This window comes from Carettochelys insculpta, chromosome 14, assembly GCF_033958435.1.
Source record: "Carettochelys insculpta isolate YL-2023 chromosome 14, ASM3395843v1, whole genome shotgun sequence".
Classification (NCBI taxonomy): Eukaryota; Metazoa; Chordata; order Testudines; family Carettochelyidae; genus Carettochelys; species Carettochelys insculpta.
In genome coordinates this window covers 14,485,319-14,499,154 of record NC_134150.1, presented here as the reverse complement: position 1 = coordinate 14,499,154, position 13,836 = coordinate 14,485,319, and positions in this window count along the sequence as shown.

Sequence of the window (13,836 nt, the reverse complement as noted above, 5' to 3'; positions counted from 1 at the left end):
GAGTCTGCACACAAAGTGCACTCTTTTGATCCAAAACTGAAAGAACACAGCTTTTCTTCTGGAAGCTCCCTTTCACTCCCAGATCAGGAAAAGCGCCTTCTTTTGAAAGCTTCTTTCAAAAAAAAAAGTGTGTAGAGATGGTCTGTGGTCCCTTTTTTCGAAAGAGCAGTCCTCATGGCACCAGATTTTTCAATTCCTGGCCCCTTCTTTCGAATGAGCGGGAGCTGTGTGGATGCTTTCTGTCGAAAGAGCAGGTGGATGGTTTTGATCTGCTTTTTTGTGTGTAGACGCGTTGTCTCAAAAGAAGCTTTTTCAGAAGAGATCTTCCGGAAGAACATCTTTTGAAAGGTCACTGTAGTATAGATGTAGCCTTGTAGTGTAAACCACTTTTCATTACCAGTAGCTGTGAGTGCATGTCAGTTTATGGGGATGATTGTGCAGGCTGTGGCGAGTGATGTAAATATTTATGAGAGTGGAAAGGAAAACTCCCTCTTGAAGGTGTTTGAAAGGGGGTCTCTGTTTTAAAATGTGTTGAAATCCTTTCTCACCTTTTTTTACCTGACTAAATCATTGAACAGAATTCCAATGTCTATATACCACATGGGATTTCTACCATCAGCAAAAATTGAGCATTTCAGTGGTCCCAAAGCATTCATTAAAAAACTAGTTTATGCTAAACCAATGGAAAAAGTCTGATCAACTTTTTTAATAGTTTGATGATACGTCATCGTTGACATGATGTGTAGGAAATGTTAATAGCGGTTGTAGATAATTTTATAAAAAATGACTAATCGTGTGGAATGGGTTTCATGCAAATGTGACAAAATGTTCATGTGATTTGGAAGAACAATATACCGTATATTTCATATGAAAAGGGAAAATAAAAATGAGGCTTTCTGTGCAGAGTGTTTTGGCACGTCATCTTATCTGTTGGCTTGTTCTATATTTTATTTTTGTTGCAATATTGAAGGCTTGTAATAGTCATTCAACTTGGCCTTAACAGTGTGTGTGTGTCTGTTAAAATACACACTAGGATGGTTGTTTGTGAAATTATAGGGTGAATTTCACGCAGAGTACCTGGGAGCAAACTCAAAATACAGAATTTTACCTGGAAAAACTTTTGACACATCTTGCACTCAAGTTATACAGCATATGCTCATATTCTGTATCATATAAATAAAGGCAAAATGAGAACAGTATGGGACAGATAAAGTGATAGATAAAGTGGTATAAATTAAATTCCTTAAGCTTCCTGAGACCTACACTATCTACCGACCTACCCTTGTTGATTTCACCCACTAGTGAGCATGGGCGTTGGTCAAATTACACCTCCTTTCTCAAGGGGTGTGTATTTTGCCCCAGGTGGAATATGCATAGGATGAGATTTTTCAAAAATGGGCTTTAGAAGCACAAACTCTACTGACTTTCAGTGAGATCTGTGCTCCTAAACCAACGTTTTGAAAATTCCACCTTTAAAATATGACAGCCACTCTTTTTATTAAGGGTTTCTAAGGGTGAAAGAGCAGACTGTCCCATCTTTAACTCCATACATGGATTATGTTCTGGCTGAGTATTTTTGAAGTTAAACCATCTTTAAAAAAATAAAAATGTGGTTTTTTTGAGGTGCAATCCTGTGCTCTTGGTAGAAGCAAATCTAGCATTTAGTAGGAATTTAGCTTGCAAAAAGAAATCAAATCACATCCTTTATTTGGTTCCATGCTGTGCCTCAGACCCTGCAACAGCATGTTAAGAAAATCTTATAACCAAAGCCAGCATCTGGGGATGTGGAGGTTGGGGGAGGGAGAGCTGGGAGGGGAGGATATTTGTAATTTTGGTTGATTATAACTCATTTTCAGAATGCAAATTCCTTCTCTTTATGAGTGTAAATATATTAAAGGGCACATAAAAGTTTAGTAGCAGGGGACCTATTAAAAGCACTAGTGACATTCACCATGAGAAATGAATACAATGTATAATTTCAGAATAATAAGAACACGTCGTTTCAGTAGAGTGGTGTGTGGTGGTTCTCTCCTGTGTCTCAGAAGACTTGGTATCGATCTAACTATGAAGCTGTGACAATAAAACTGTAGTCTATTGACTGCAGCCGCAAGGTCTCCAAATACTATTTATTGAGGCATGCAGAACTGCAAAGTGAAAGCACTGCCCCAGTAATAAGTGGTAATTGCTGAGCAGTGAGACATTGCACTCCCTATTGACCCTCGCATCCTCAAATTTTGATGGATAATATTTAACTCCATTCAGATTGGTATTATCAAATTACATAAACCTCAGCTGATATCATTGATTTTCAATTACACTGATTGTCAGCACACTTCAGAAGTAGCTCCTGTTCCTGGTGATATTAGAGTTGATCATTAGGCAAGAACTGCAATTTCAGAATAATCAGTTAATTAAATGGTACTTAAAATAAAGAGTTACACTCTTCAAATATCTTGATACTAGAACTCCTATAAACTAGTATGCCTGAGGTTTGCAAATTAGAGGCCTTATAAATCTGAATGTCCAGAGTGTTCTGTAGATGGCACTCTGAAAGCCTTGTAATACCACTTTAAATTTAGCAAGGCAGATCCTCAACTGCACAGAAAAGTGAAGCCAATGGAGACATGCTGATTTACAATCAGTGAGGTCCTAACCCAGTACATTTGTTTTTTCTGATAAAATATTGTAATCCAGGAAGTTTCTTCTCATTAAAATGAACAGATATTCAGTGAAAGCTCAGATCATGTCAGACGATTCCTAAAGTGTAACATTAACTATATTAATAGTCATCACAGTATCATAATGAACAGTTCCAAAACAAGATTGTGAAACAGAAACAAAGCAGTTTTATCTTTAGAGATGAGAAAAATTGCTGTTGATTATATTCTAAAGCTACAAATAGAGCAGCATTAATGGCAACATCTCTGGATCGAAGTGTTCTTTATAGCAGGAATTTATGCCAAACTTCAGTACCAGGCAAATTGGTTGAAATTGTAAGAACAGAACCAAATGTAAATGAATACATTATGTCGGGGAAGAATCAGCATGCCTCCCGGTCCATTAAAATTCTTCATGAGGTCAACAACCAAGTGGATAAGAGTGATTTAATGGATATAGCATTCCTGGATTTTCAGAAAGTATTTCACAAGGTCCCTCAGCGATAGCTTTTAAGCAAAGTAGGCAGTTATGGGATAAGATGGAAAGTTCTCTTGTGGATCAATAACTGGTTTAAAGATCAGAAATGAAGAGCAGGAATAAAAGGTTAGTTTTCACAGTGAAGAGATATACATAGAAGGCTTTCTATTTGGATGAGTTGTGCTCAATAAATTCCTTACTGATCTGGACAAAAGGATGAACAGAGAGATGGTCAAGTTTGTGGATGACACAGAAGTTATAATAGTTAACTCTCACAATAGTTAATTCCAAAGCAGACTGGAAAGAGTTACACTGAAAAAACTGGGTGACTGGGAAACAACATGGAAGGTGAAATTCAGTGTTGATAAGTGCAAGGTAATGAGCTTTTGAAAAAATAATGCCAACTAGAAATAAAAATTAAAGGAACTCAATTTGCATGACCATTCGAGAAAGAGATCTTGGAGTCACTGTGGATAGTTCTCTGAAAACATCCACTTAATGTACAGTCACAGTAAAAAAATAAAAGAACAAAACAAAAAAAAAAAAGAAAATAAAAAGCACCTAACTGGCTGTTAGAAACCAATAGGAAAGAAGAAAAGAAGTGGACAATGAATCAGAAAATATAATGCCACTATATAAATGCATGGTATGGACTCAACTTTATTACTATGCCAGGTTTTGGTTGCCTCATGTTAAAAAAGATTTAATGGATGGAAAAGGTGCAGAAAGTGACAACAAAAATGACTAGAATGATAGACTCATAGGGCTGGATGGGACCTCAGGAGGTCATTCAATTCAGCCCCCCTGCCTAAAGCAGAATCAACCCCAACTAAATCATCCCAGACAAGACTTTGTCAAGCTGGGACTTAAAAGCTTCTAGAGATGGAGATTCCAACACCTCTCTAGGTAACACATTCCAGTGCTTCACCACGCTCCTGGGGAAATAGTTTTTCCTAATATCCAACCTACACCTGCCCCTCTGTAGCTTTAGACATTGCTCATTATTCTGCCATCCTCTTTCAAGCCTCTCTTCAGGAAGTTGAAGGCTGCTATCAAATAGCCCCTCTCTCTTCTCTTCTGCAAACTAAATAAGCCCAGATCCCTCAGCTTCTCCTCATAGGTCATGTGCTCCAACCCACTGATCATTTTCATTGGCCTACACTGGACATGCTCCAATGCATCCAGATCCTTTCTCTGCTAGGGGGCTCAGAACTGGATGCAATACTCCAGATGTGGCCTCACCAGAGCTGAATAGAGGGGAATAGTAACTTCTCTATAGCTACCGGAAATGTTCCTACTAATGCACCTCCCCCCCAAAATATGCTATTAGATTAGTGGTACAGAATGGCTTCCAAGTGAAAAAAGATTAAGAAAGACTGAGACTGTTCAGTTTAGACAAAGACCATTAAAGGGGGAATGTGATAGAAATCTGTAAAATCATATATGTTGTTGAAAAAAATGTTATTTAGCCTTTCACATAACACAAAAGGGGTCTCCTGCTGCCATTCACAGGCATCAGTTTGAAGCAAACCTAAGGAAGTACTTCTTCACATAATGAACAGTCAATCTGCCAAACTCATTGCCAAGGGATGTTGTGAATGCCAAAACTATATATGATTTAAAAAATAATTAGATAAATTTGTGGAGGATCAGTCCATTCATGGCTGTTATCTAAGATGGTCAAGGATGAAACTCCATGGCCCTAAACCTTTGCTAAAAGCTGGGACTAGATGACACTTGAAATTACTCTTTTCTATGCACACTCTCTGGAATACATGGAACCGGCTGCAGATAGAAGACTGGTTATTGCCTCAAATGTCCCATTGGTCTGACCCAGTATGACTTTTTCAGCTGGTATAACGATGGTCAGTTAGGTTTGCAATGAGTGGGATGGAGTATAGCTGATTCTCATCTCCTGGATGGTAACGTAGGCGTGCTGCCTCTTTCTTTATATTTATTTTCAGCACAATTTATCCAGAGAACTAGAGTACTCCAGTAGTGCCACATGGGAAAGCTGCCACAGCATCGACCTGCTTTCTATATATATCAAGTTAGTGCCATCAGCTACAGACATTCATAAACAGATGCCTGAGGTACATCCCTCCACATCAAATGGCAAGACCTCATCACAAATGAGGAGCTTTGGAACAGAGCAGACAAGAACCAATTGACATTGAAATCAAGAGAAGAAAGTGGGGATGGATAGGCCACACTCTCAGAAAACCATCATCCAGCGTAGTCTGAAGTATAACAAATGGGGTACTCCTAGAGTCAGCTAGAAGTTTTGTCCCAAGGCAGAGTGAAGTAGAAGAGACTTGTAGATGTGGTAATGCCATCAGTCTCCTACACTTGCATACACCAAATTCAACAAAGTCTGAGAGAGCCTGAAGAAACAGCAGTTAAAACATAACTGAGCCATCACTGCCAGGAACATGGCTGTCATCACAATAACATCACCTCCTGACGGTTACTGAAATAGTGGACTCAGGAGTGCACATGAATCTGGTGTCATAGACCCTGTCTGGAGCATACTCTTATGGCAGGCTCTGACATGATGGGCACCTCTGCTTCCATTTCCGTCCTTCTGAGTCCTTGGACATAGTACAATAAGATGTAGCACAAATGGCCCCCACATCCATCACTTATTGTAGAATTTCTAGGCACACAAATCATAACAGAACTTATCCTATAACCGTGAATTCTCCCAGCACACACAAAACAATACATACAACACACAGCTACTGTGTATTTTGCTCCCCAATACAATGTCTGTTCCCTTCTGTACCTCTGCCACCCCAGTCTTTCTAGCCAGAGCAAAACCCTGCTCTTCACTGCAAGAACCCCCTAAATCCTCTCTGCAGAATTCTGGCTCAGCTATAGCAATGTCTGTTTTAGTCCCCTGAATGCAGGCCAGGACAGTGGCCATTGCATGTGTTCAATTTTTCTTAAGAGTTTTCTTCAGTAAGACAGTCCCTTTATTTTTCTTAGTGAACTGGACATCCATTTCTCTCCCTGGTCATAAAATAATGAATTTGATTTCATTTTTAAACCTGTCCCTTTTTATGGATTCGGGAACAGCTAGTGAAAAGACTATAAATGGAAAAGATCTAAAAGGTGGTATTGAAAGAGGCTCATCACTTGTAGAAGTGGTGATTAAAAGTGCTCTCTCAAAAGCTCCTCCATTCATTTCCATTAGAGCTGAATGTGAAGATTAGTTTCCAATACTCATTGTTCCAACTTATAATCTTTCTTCCAGTTCACATAAATCTATCTGTGAAAGTTACCACTGCATATTTTCCAGTACTCAGAAGTATCTTGTAGTTGGCCATTTTACTACCAATTTACAACTGTAGTTTATAGGTATCTCCCCAGCCATTGTTATTCCAAAATAAAAGATGTGTGATAATAAAGAGAATTAATACAAAGGAGGGAATATTCCAAGGTCATATTCAGAGTCCTCAGGAAGATCCTTAATACTATGCTGAAATATATTCTAGAAAATTGGATGGACTCAAATGACACTGCAATTGAAGATCATCTCTAATGGCCAATAAAGGGTAGGGTCATTGATATGGCAGAATATGGCCATGCTGTCAGAGGAATGGGACAGGAACATGACTGATAGGATCGTGAGCACAGCTGGTTGAAAAATGGGAAACATTGCACAGCAAATCATCATAATTTCATTAAAAAACACCCAACAAAATTTAGAATTTTTACACTAGCTCCATGTCTGAATTTACTGTTCATAAATCAGGCTCCCTTCAGGCACTCATGAGTAGCCCATTAGAGGTGGGGAAAGGTATTTTTTTAAGCCATTCCATTTCTCATTATGAACACATCTAAGTGTCAACACTCCACCCTCTTCCAATATGAATACTAATATTAGGACATAGGCTATGATAAGAAATATATTTAGTAGGGATAAGCTTGTTTGTCTAATGCATTAAGTTTTATGTTGAATTTCACAAGCTATTTAGTGATTGTGGTTTCAAAATGTGCAGTGAACAGCTGAGCAAAACATTCAGAAAGCCACAGTGTTTGGTGATGAATGTCTCCCCATGTGTAACAAATGTAGCTAGCTGGCTCTTTAATGCTGTAGTTAAAAAAATAGGTTATAAGCAGTCAAGCTAATGACTACAGTGCTATAACAGTTATCTCCCTCCTAGATGTAGCTAATAATTAACATTGAATGTCATACAGCAATATGTCAACTGTGGCCTCTTGATTTTTGTTTCACTCACTCTTGGCATTTCAAAACCATGATGCTCCAGCTCTCAAATGAGAATGTTAAATTGAGAATTGTAAGAACGTTCTACATTAGCAACTATGTGCATTTGTAATGCATAATCAGAAAGACATTTGATATTGACTGGGACTCTAGAAACCTTGGCTACTTTTCAATTGTTATAACCCTATCAATCAAGAATCAAAATTAAATATGTGATAAACAGTGACAGATGGAATTATGCAAGATCTGTGTGAACCAAATATTACGTACTATGGGACAAGCGAGATTTGTTTTATCATCAAGGCACTTGCACAAATTTCTGGCATTTGAATTTTTTTTTTTTAATATCTCTCTGTCTGAGAGAGAATGACTTCAACAATAAGTCAAAATTGAGGAAGTGATGACAACTCTATGGGAACAGACTGTCCTTATATCATTATATGACATCTCAATATATTGTACCTGGTTTTGATTTATGTTGATTCTTTGATTACAAGAGCAGCAGCCCCTATAACCTGTTTGCCTTTTCTGTTTTAATACTTATTTGTCTGGGGTCCATCCTTTTAATGTACATTAGGGTTCACTGACATGTGGAATACAAATCTTTTAGCTCAAAGCAATTATCTTTCTCAAAATAGCTGCTCTATTCAAATTTCAGATCATGTCAATAAAGTTTCAGTGGCTCCAGAACTATTTACTAATACCAGCAGTGGCACTGGAACAAGTGTTCTGATCGGGGTGTTGAGCTGGGTCTCCCATCCCGCCTTACCCCATCTACACCCCTCAGTGCACCAGGCCAGGGCCACAGCAGAACTGAAAGTTGGAGCCTGGGGGCCTCCAACAGGCCTGCCGCGAGCCTGGGTGGCACCAGACCCCCTGCTGACTAGGACCCCGGGGCTGACAATGGAGCCCAAGGTATGGGCAGCTAGGACCCGCAGAGACAGCAGGGCTGTGACTGAGACCCACTGGAGCTGTCAGCCAGGACCTGGGCAGCACCAGGGTCCCTGGGCATGAGCTGATGGCTGGGACCCTGGCATAGGGTGCAAAATCTGAGCAGTACTGCAGCACCCCACTTTTCACGCTGATGTATACTAGTGAAACTGAGGAAGGATTGCTCAGAGGTCAGGGTGTTGGCCTAGTACTTAGAGGACTGTGTTCAGTTCCCTGCTCCCAGAACTGGCCTGAGGGATGTTGACGGTCAGTCATCATGACCATCAACTTAAGGGGACACCGCATAGCTCAGATGTTTGGTTTTGCTCTGCTGCTTGGATGTGGTGGTTGGGTGCGGGGGGGGGGAATGGCCATGGCACTTGTTTTCTGCCCAACAAGGCAGAACATCTGGCTGAACCTTCCTACTTTATCACTATTGCCTGGAATCAGGATCAGGGGAATGGCTCTCCACAGGCCCATATCTCCTCTTAAAACCCAGTTCTGGATCCTTATCTCTTTTGGCCTAACATGCTATTCACATCTAGGGACAGCTGGGCTCTTTACAGCCTAAAAGACTCCACATGACAGCTTGATAGGTCCTTTTCAGGGCAGAATCTTTCTCTGCTGGACCTTTGTTGTAGCTTTTATTTCACGAGCCAAAACACCGAACACCTAAAAATATCAGCAACTTCCTACTGCTCTTCCTAGGCGATGTGGCCAAGGACCTCTCCATCAAACCTCTTGTTGCTTAACTCAGAGTGGATTTGGATCGTTTCAAAGACTCTTGCCAGTTGGTTGGGAGAAAGTGCTACACAGTTATTCCTGCCTGATGTGGAGAGTTTGCCTTTATCTTTCTTGTCAGGGGGTTTGTTGGGTCTCTCCACCCCTCCACAAGAGATGTTATTTAGAATTATTGAATGTATTCTGAGAATATGATGGCCCTCTGTAGGCAAAGATAATGGAGTCATTGCTGTTGTTGGTCTGGAAACAGAAAGCCCAAGCTTACAGTGCACTGGAAGAGTAGCAAGTGATGGCATCTTGTGCCAATACGGCCCATTCAGCAGTTGCTGCTTGACATGCAGCATGAGTGACTAACAGGGAATGTGTCTTGAGGGAAAAAAGGGGCAGGAGAAGCAAGATTTTCTCTTTAAAAGGGTGTGGTACATAAACAAGGAAAAACCTACATGTTTACTGCTCGGCTCACCTGCTGCTTGATCCTGCTGCTCTGCCTGCTTGATCCTGCTGTGTTTCTTATGTACATTATCAGCCATAAAGAAAACCAGGGAATGCTATGCAGTCCAGACTTGACTGACAGGGGAACTCACACTATACCATACCGAGAAACAGTTGGACTGAATGTGGATATGTAAGAATAGAAGCTACTGACATCATCAAATAAACACCAGTTGGCGCTAGATAAAGCAGCCTACACTGGAAAAAGGAATAGCAAAATTTGAACATCTTGACTGAAATGACACCTTGTCCAATCAGGTGATTTTTTTTTGTACCAGAAATGGCTTCTATAGTAAAACATTCCTGCCGCTTAACTGTGCAAGAAAATGTGCATGTGCAGAAATGTTTTAAACCTCTGCATTTCTTTTTGTGGGATCCTTACTGGCGGAATCAGCTATGAAATGCTGATCCAAAAAAAAATAAATAAAAAAAACCCCATGACAGCTGCAGTAAAGCACACAACATCTTGTACATGTCCTGTGCTGCAGTGGGAACCTCTTAATTTAAACTTATTTGCCCTATTCAAGCCATTCAGCCTGTAATTAAAGTCTATCACATAATAAAAATTAGCTACAGATCACCATTTGTTACAAGGGTGACTCATCAAGGCTGAGCCTGCTTGATATTCTAGTTGGCAGCAAATGTTTGAGGGCAGAAACCAGATCAATACGAGCACTTTTTTTTTTCCAGCTTCCTTGTGGTAGGGTATATAACGCTGCAGCATCTTGCTTGCACCCAGTGCAATGAAAGAAATTGTCATTCTAAATAAGAGCATTTAAAAACTGATATATTTAAAAATGTTGTTTCCTAAACTGCCAAATATTCTTTGGTATTTTTTTTTTAGGTCCCCCTCCATGTTCAGTAGACCACCGTGGCATGAATTGCCATTAATATGTCATTTCCCTTTCCTGTTATCACAATATAAAGGACCTTAGCTCTGACCTTTCTATCAAAACATCCTTTGTTTGGAATGAAAGCTATTCACTGTTAGACCCTTATCTATAGAGCTTAGCCAGCGGATCAAATCCAAAGAGCAGAATTCGTTTACTTTGTATTAAATGAGCTCAGTTAAGAAGTTTCAATTTTGGCAGAAAGGTGCATTAATCACAAGGAAAAGAACAGATCTCACTTTTCACAGCTTCTGGTTTACTTTCAATACAGTTACACAGTGAGGCTTTTGTTCCCTAAAAGTAGCACTGTATTTAAATACAGTAAATATAACAAAATTACCTTCTTAAAATTACACTAGAGTTCCTACAGTACAGGATGTCCATAATGACCTCAGTGTTGCATGACTAACTTTACTGCTTCAAAAAGGTTCTAAATTAGTTTGGACAGATGGGGTTTATCCAGAGGAAATCAATGAGTTTTTGTGAGGCCTGACTTAATTTTTATGCAGCCAGCACTTTGAGATGAAATTAAAATATGTATGAAAAACATATTAAAGTTTCCCTTGGGTTCATAGTTGTTTGTACATTTACAAGGTGTTAAAGAGATGATTTAAAAACTAACTATATGAGGGATCAATGCAAGTAGACTATGATTTATGGACCTTCATGACATTTTTGACACTTCTGGCTTTATGTCTTATGTGTTTTGAACCACTAATTATCTTTTAATTCATAAGGGTTTGGTGGTATTTTATAAGAGTAATATAATATATAGAGCTGTATCACATGGAAAGTCTTAGAGAAAAAAGCACTTTACAAGTTGTGCTGAGTACGTAACAGTTGTAAATAAAAGATGTGCCGCATCAGTTAAAAAACCACTGGAGCACAGTACCCCCCAATGGGGTGTTAGCTGCCTGCCAACAGTTCAGCTGGCAGCTAACTAACTGTTCAATAGATTGGGTTAACATCTGTGCAGGTTTTGATCAGCGCAGTTTGAACAAGATTTTTCTTTTAAACAGTGAGCCAGGAAACAAAAGTCTAGCTCTGCTGGGTTAGGCCTGTTTCTCTGCAGTGATGCAGCTACATAACTTTTTCCAACTGCAGGCTTTGGCTGCCTGCTTGGGTACAATAAACTGGCACTACTGAAAACAGTGTTTCCGGAAGAGGCCAGCAGGACATATCAGAGGAACTCGTGACATCCTGGGAGCAGGCAACAGAACTGCAGCTGTAGCCAGCGCGGTTCTCGTGCTTTCATAGAGCACTGGGGAAAACTTCTCAGGATCTGTGAAACAACTCCAGAGTGTGTTCCTCAGTTCCCTGTCCCCACCCAGCCTCCTTTAACATAAATACACAACAATATGTCGCAAAGGAAAAGTGTGACAGCAAAAGTGGAAAACATTTCTTCAGCGTATCTATTGAAAATGTGTTGAACTTTATTTGTTTTAGGTTTGGAAGAGAATTTTAACATCTTTTTTCATAGACTACTGCTGTGATCAGTGTTAGAAATCCAAATATTCTTTGGCCATTGAACCAGAAAAAACAGTTATTCACTCTGCTCTACTTAGCAGCCTAAATCCTATTGGCTTTCAGTGAGATGTTGGCTTCTAGGTGAAGCAGATTCTAAAATTTTTGCCCCTATTTGAATTATAATTTTGTGTGACAATAAATTTCAAGTAGGTTGGGCACTCACGTTCTTTCCTCACTCTTTCACAAGCTGTTGATTCTTCCAGGCTAACTAGATATAAATTCACATGAAACAAATACAAAGACAAGACACAAGAGAGCAGAGGACATAGCATCCCACTCTGAAGCACTCAACCCAATTCCTTGGGTATCATGAAAAATGCAATCTGTGTGTCTCTTCTGAAGACATGCACTGAAATTATTGAGAGTAAAATAAAGCCTCAAGAGTGACAAATGAGCTGTCCCAGCAGTCAGAGAATCTCAGTCTAATACTGTGAAGATGATCTTTTTTTTTTTTTTCCTAAAGGGGTCCTGGTTTAAACTGTCCCCTAAAATGAGTTTGGCAATCTCATTTTAATCCCATCAAAAGCAACTGAGTCAATTGGCAGCCTCTGGTCAGTGGAAGCCTAGAAAGCAAACTTGATTTGATTAAGGAACAGTTTTAAAAATACATTGAGGCACTTCTATGACCTCCACCTACATTGTCTAGCTGTTGATCTCCCATTCTCATTTCCTATGTAATAAAGGTGTGTGTATGTGTGTGTGTAGCGGGGAGGGATTTAGGGCCTACACACACCTATGTCTCATTTAGCACCCACCTTGAGGAAATGGGTTTGCATTTTATCCCTGATGGACCCAGTTAAAAATGCACATTTAAATAAAAATTGAAGGATGTGAAATGTGGATGTCTCCTCTCTCTAAGAGCACTGTCTCATTTTGCTAATATGGGGTTGAATTCCACAGCATCGGACTCCATGGGAGGAGAACCAGAAGCATACAAGTGTTCCCTGGAACTCTGTACTTTAACAACATGTTGGTTTGAGAACAGGTTTATATTTTTCTGTCTTTAAACATTAACTCTGGATCTCTAAGTTCAAGGCAGAGTAACAGCAATGGTCTGGAAAGAAAGTATAACTATGCTCCACAGTCCATCTTACGGGCCAAGTTCCCACAATGGAATAGAGTGAATACCGTTGGGTACAAGGCCATCATAGACTTACTGAAAGTAATCCCAGGTTGTGATATAGATCCATTCTGCTGGCTCCAAGGAGTGGGCACTCAAGAGGTAACTGAACATAGCTGAGATGAAGAGAACAGGATTTCTTATTTCCCCAAGTGGCCAGGTCAAAGATTCCTAAACATCAAATAATTTTAAATATCCTTCCATCATTTCTCTTTGAGTAGAAAGTGGGCCAGGCATTCACTCAGCTAATTGCTATGAATGAGTACACATCCATAGGTGCTTTCCAATCCTCTTTGGCCTCATCGATACGGGCAGCTTCTATCAATAAAACTTGGCTTTTGTCAATAAAACTTGCTGAGCATCTACATGGTTAGTGCACTCTCTCGAGAGTTTGTCAACAGAACTCAGCTGTTCAGCTGGCAGCATTATACCTCTCCCCAATCAGGTATCACACGTCTGTCAACAATATTTTGTTCACAGAATGCCTGTGTAGACACTTCTGTCACCAGACAGGGCTTCCATTTCCCCCGGCAGCCTTCCTTACAGAGCTTCTGGTCAGCCGTTCTGTTGAGAGAGGGCAGGGCAGTCTGGCCGCTATCAGTTGATAAAGTGGATTGCTCTTTTGATCTGCTTGTGTGTGTAGATGCAATCTGTTGACTGAAGTTTTGCTCGGGTTTCGCTGTCAAAAGTGACCTCTGTCGACAGACACTGCCCATGTAGACGTAGACTTTGTGAATAAATTTATTTGTGAAATTGGAGAGCGAGATTGA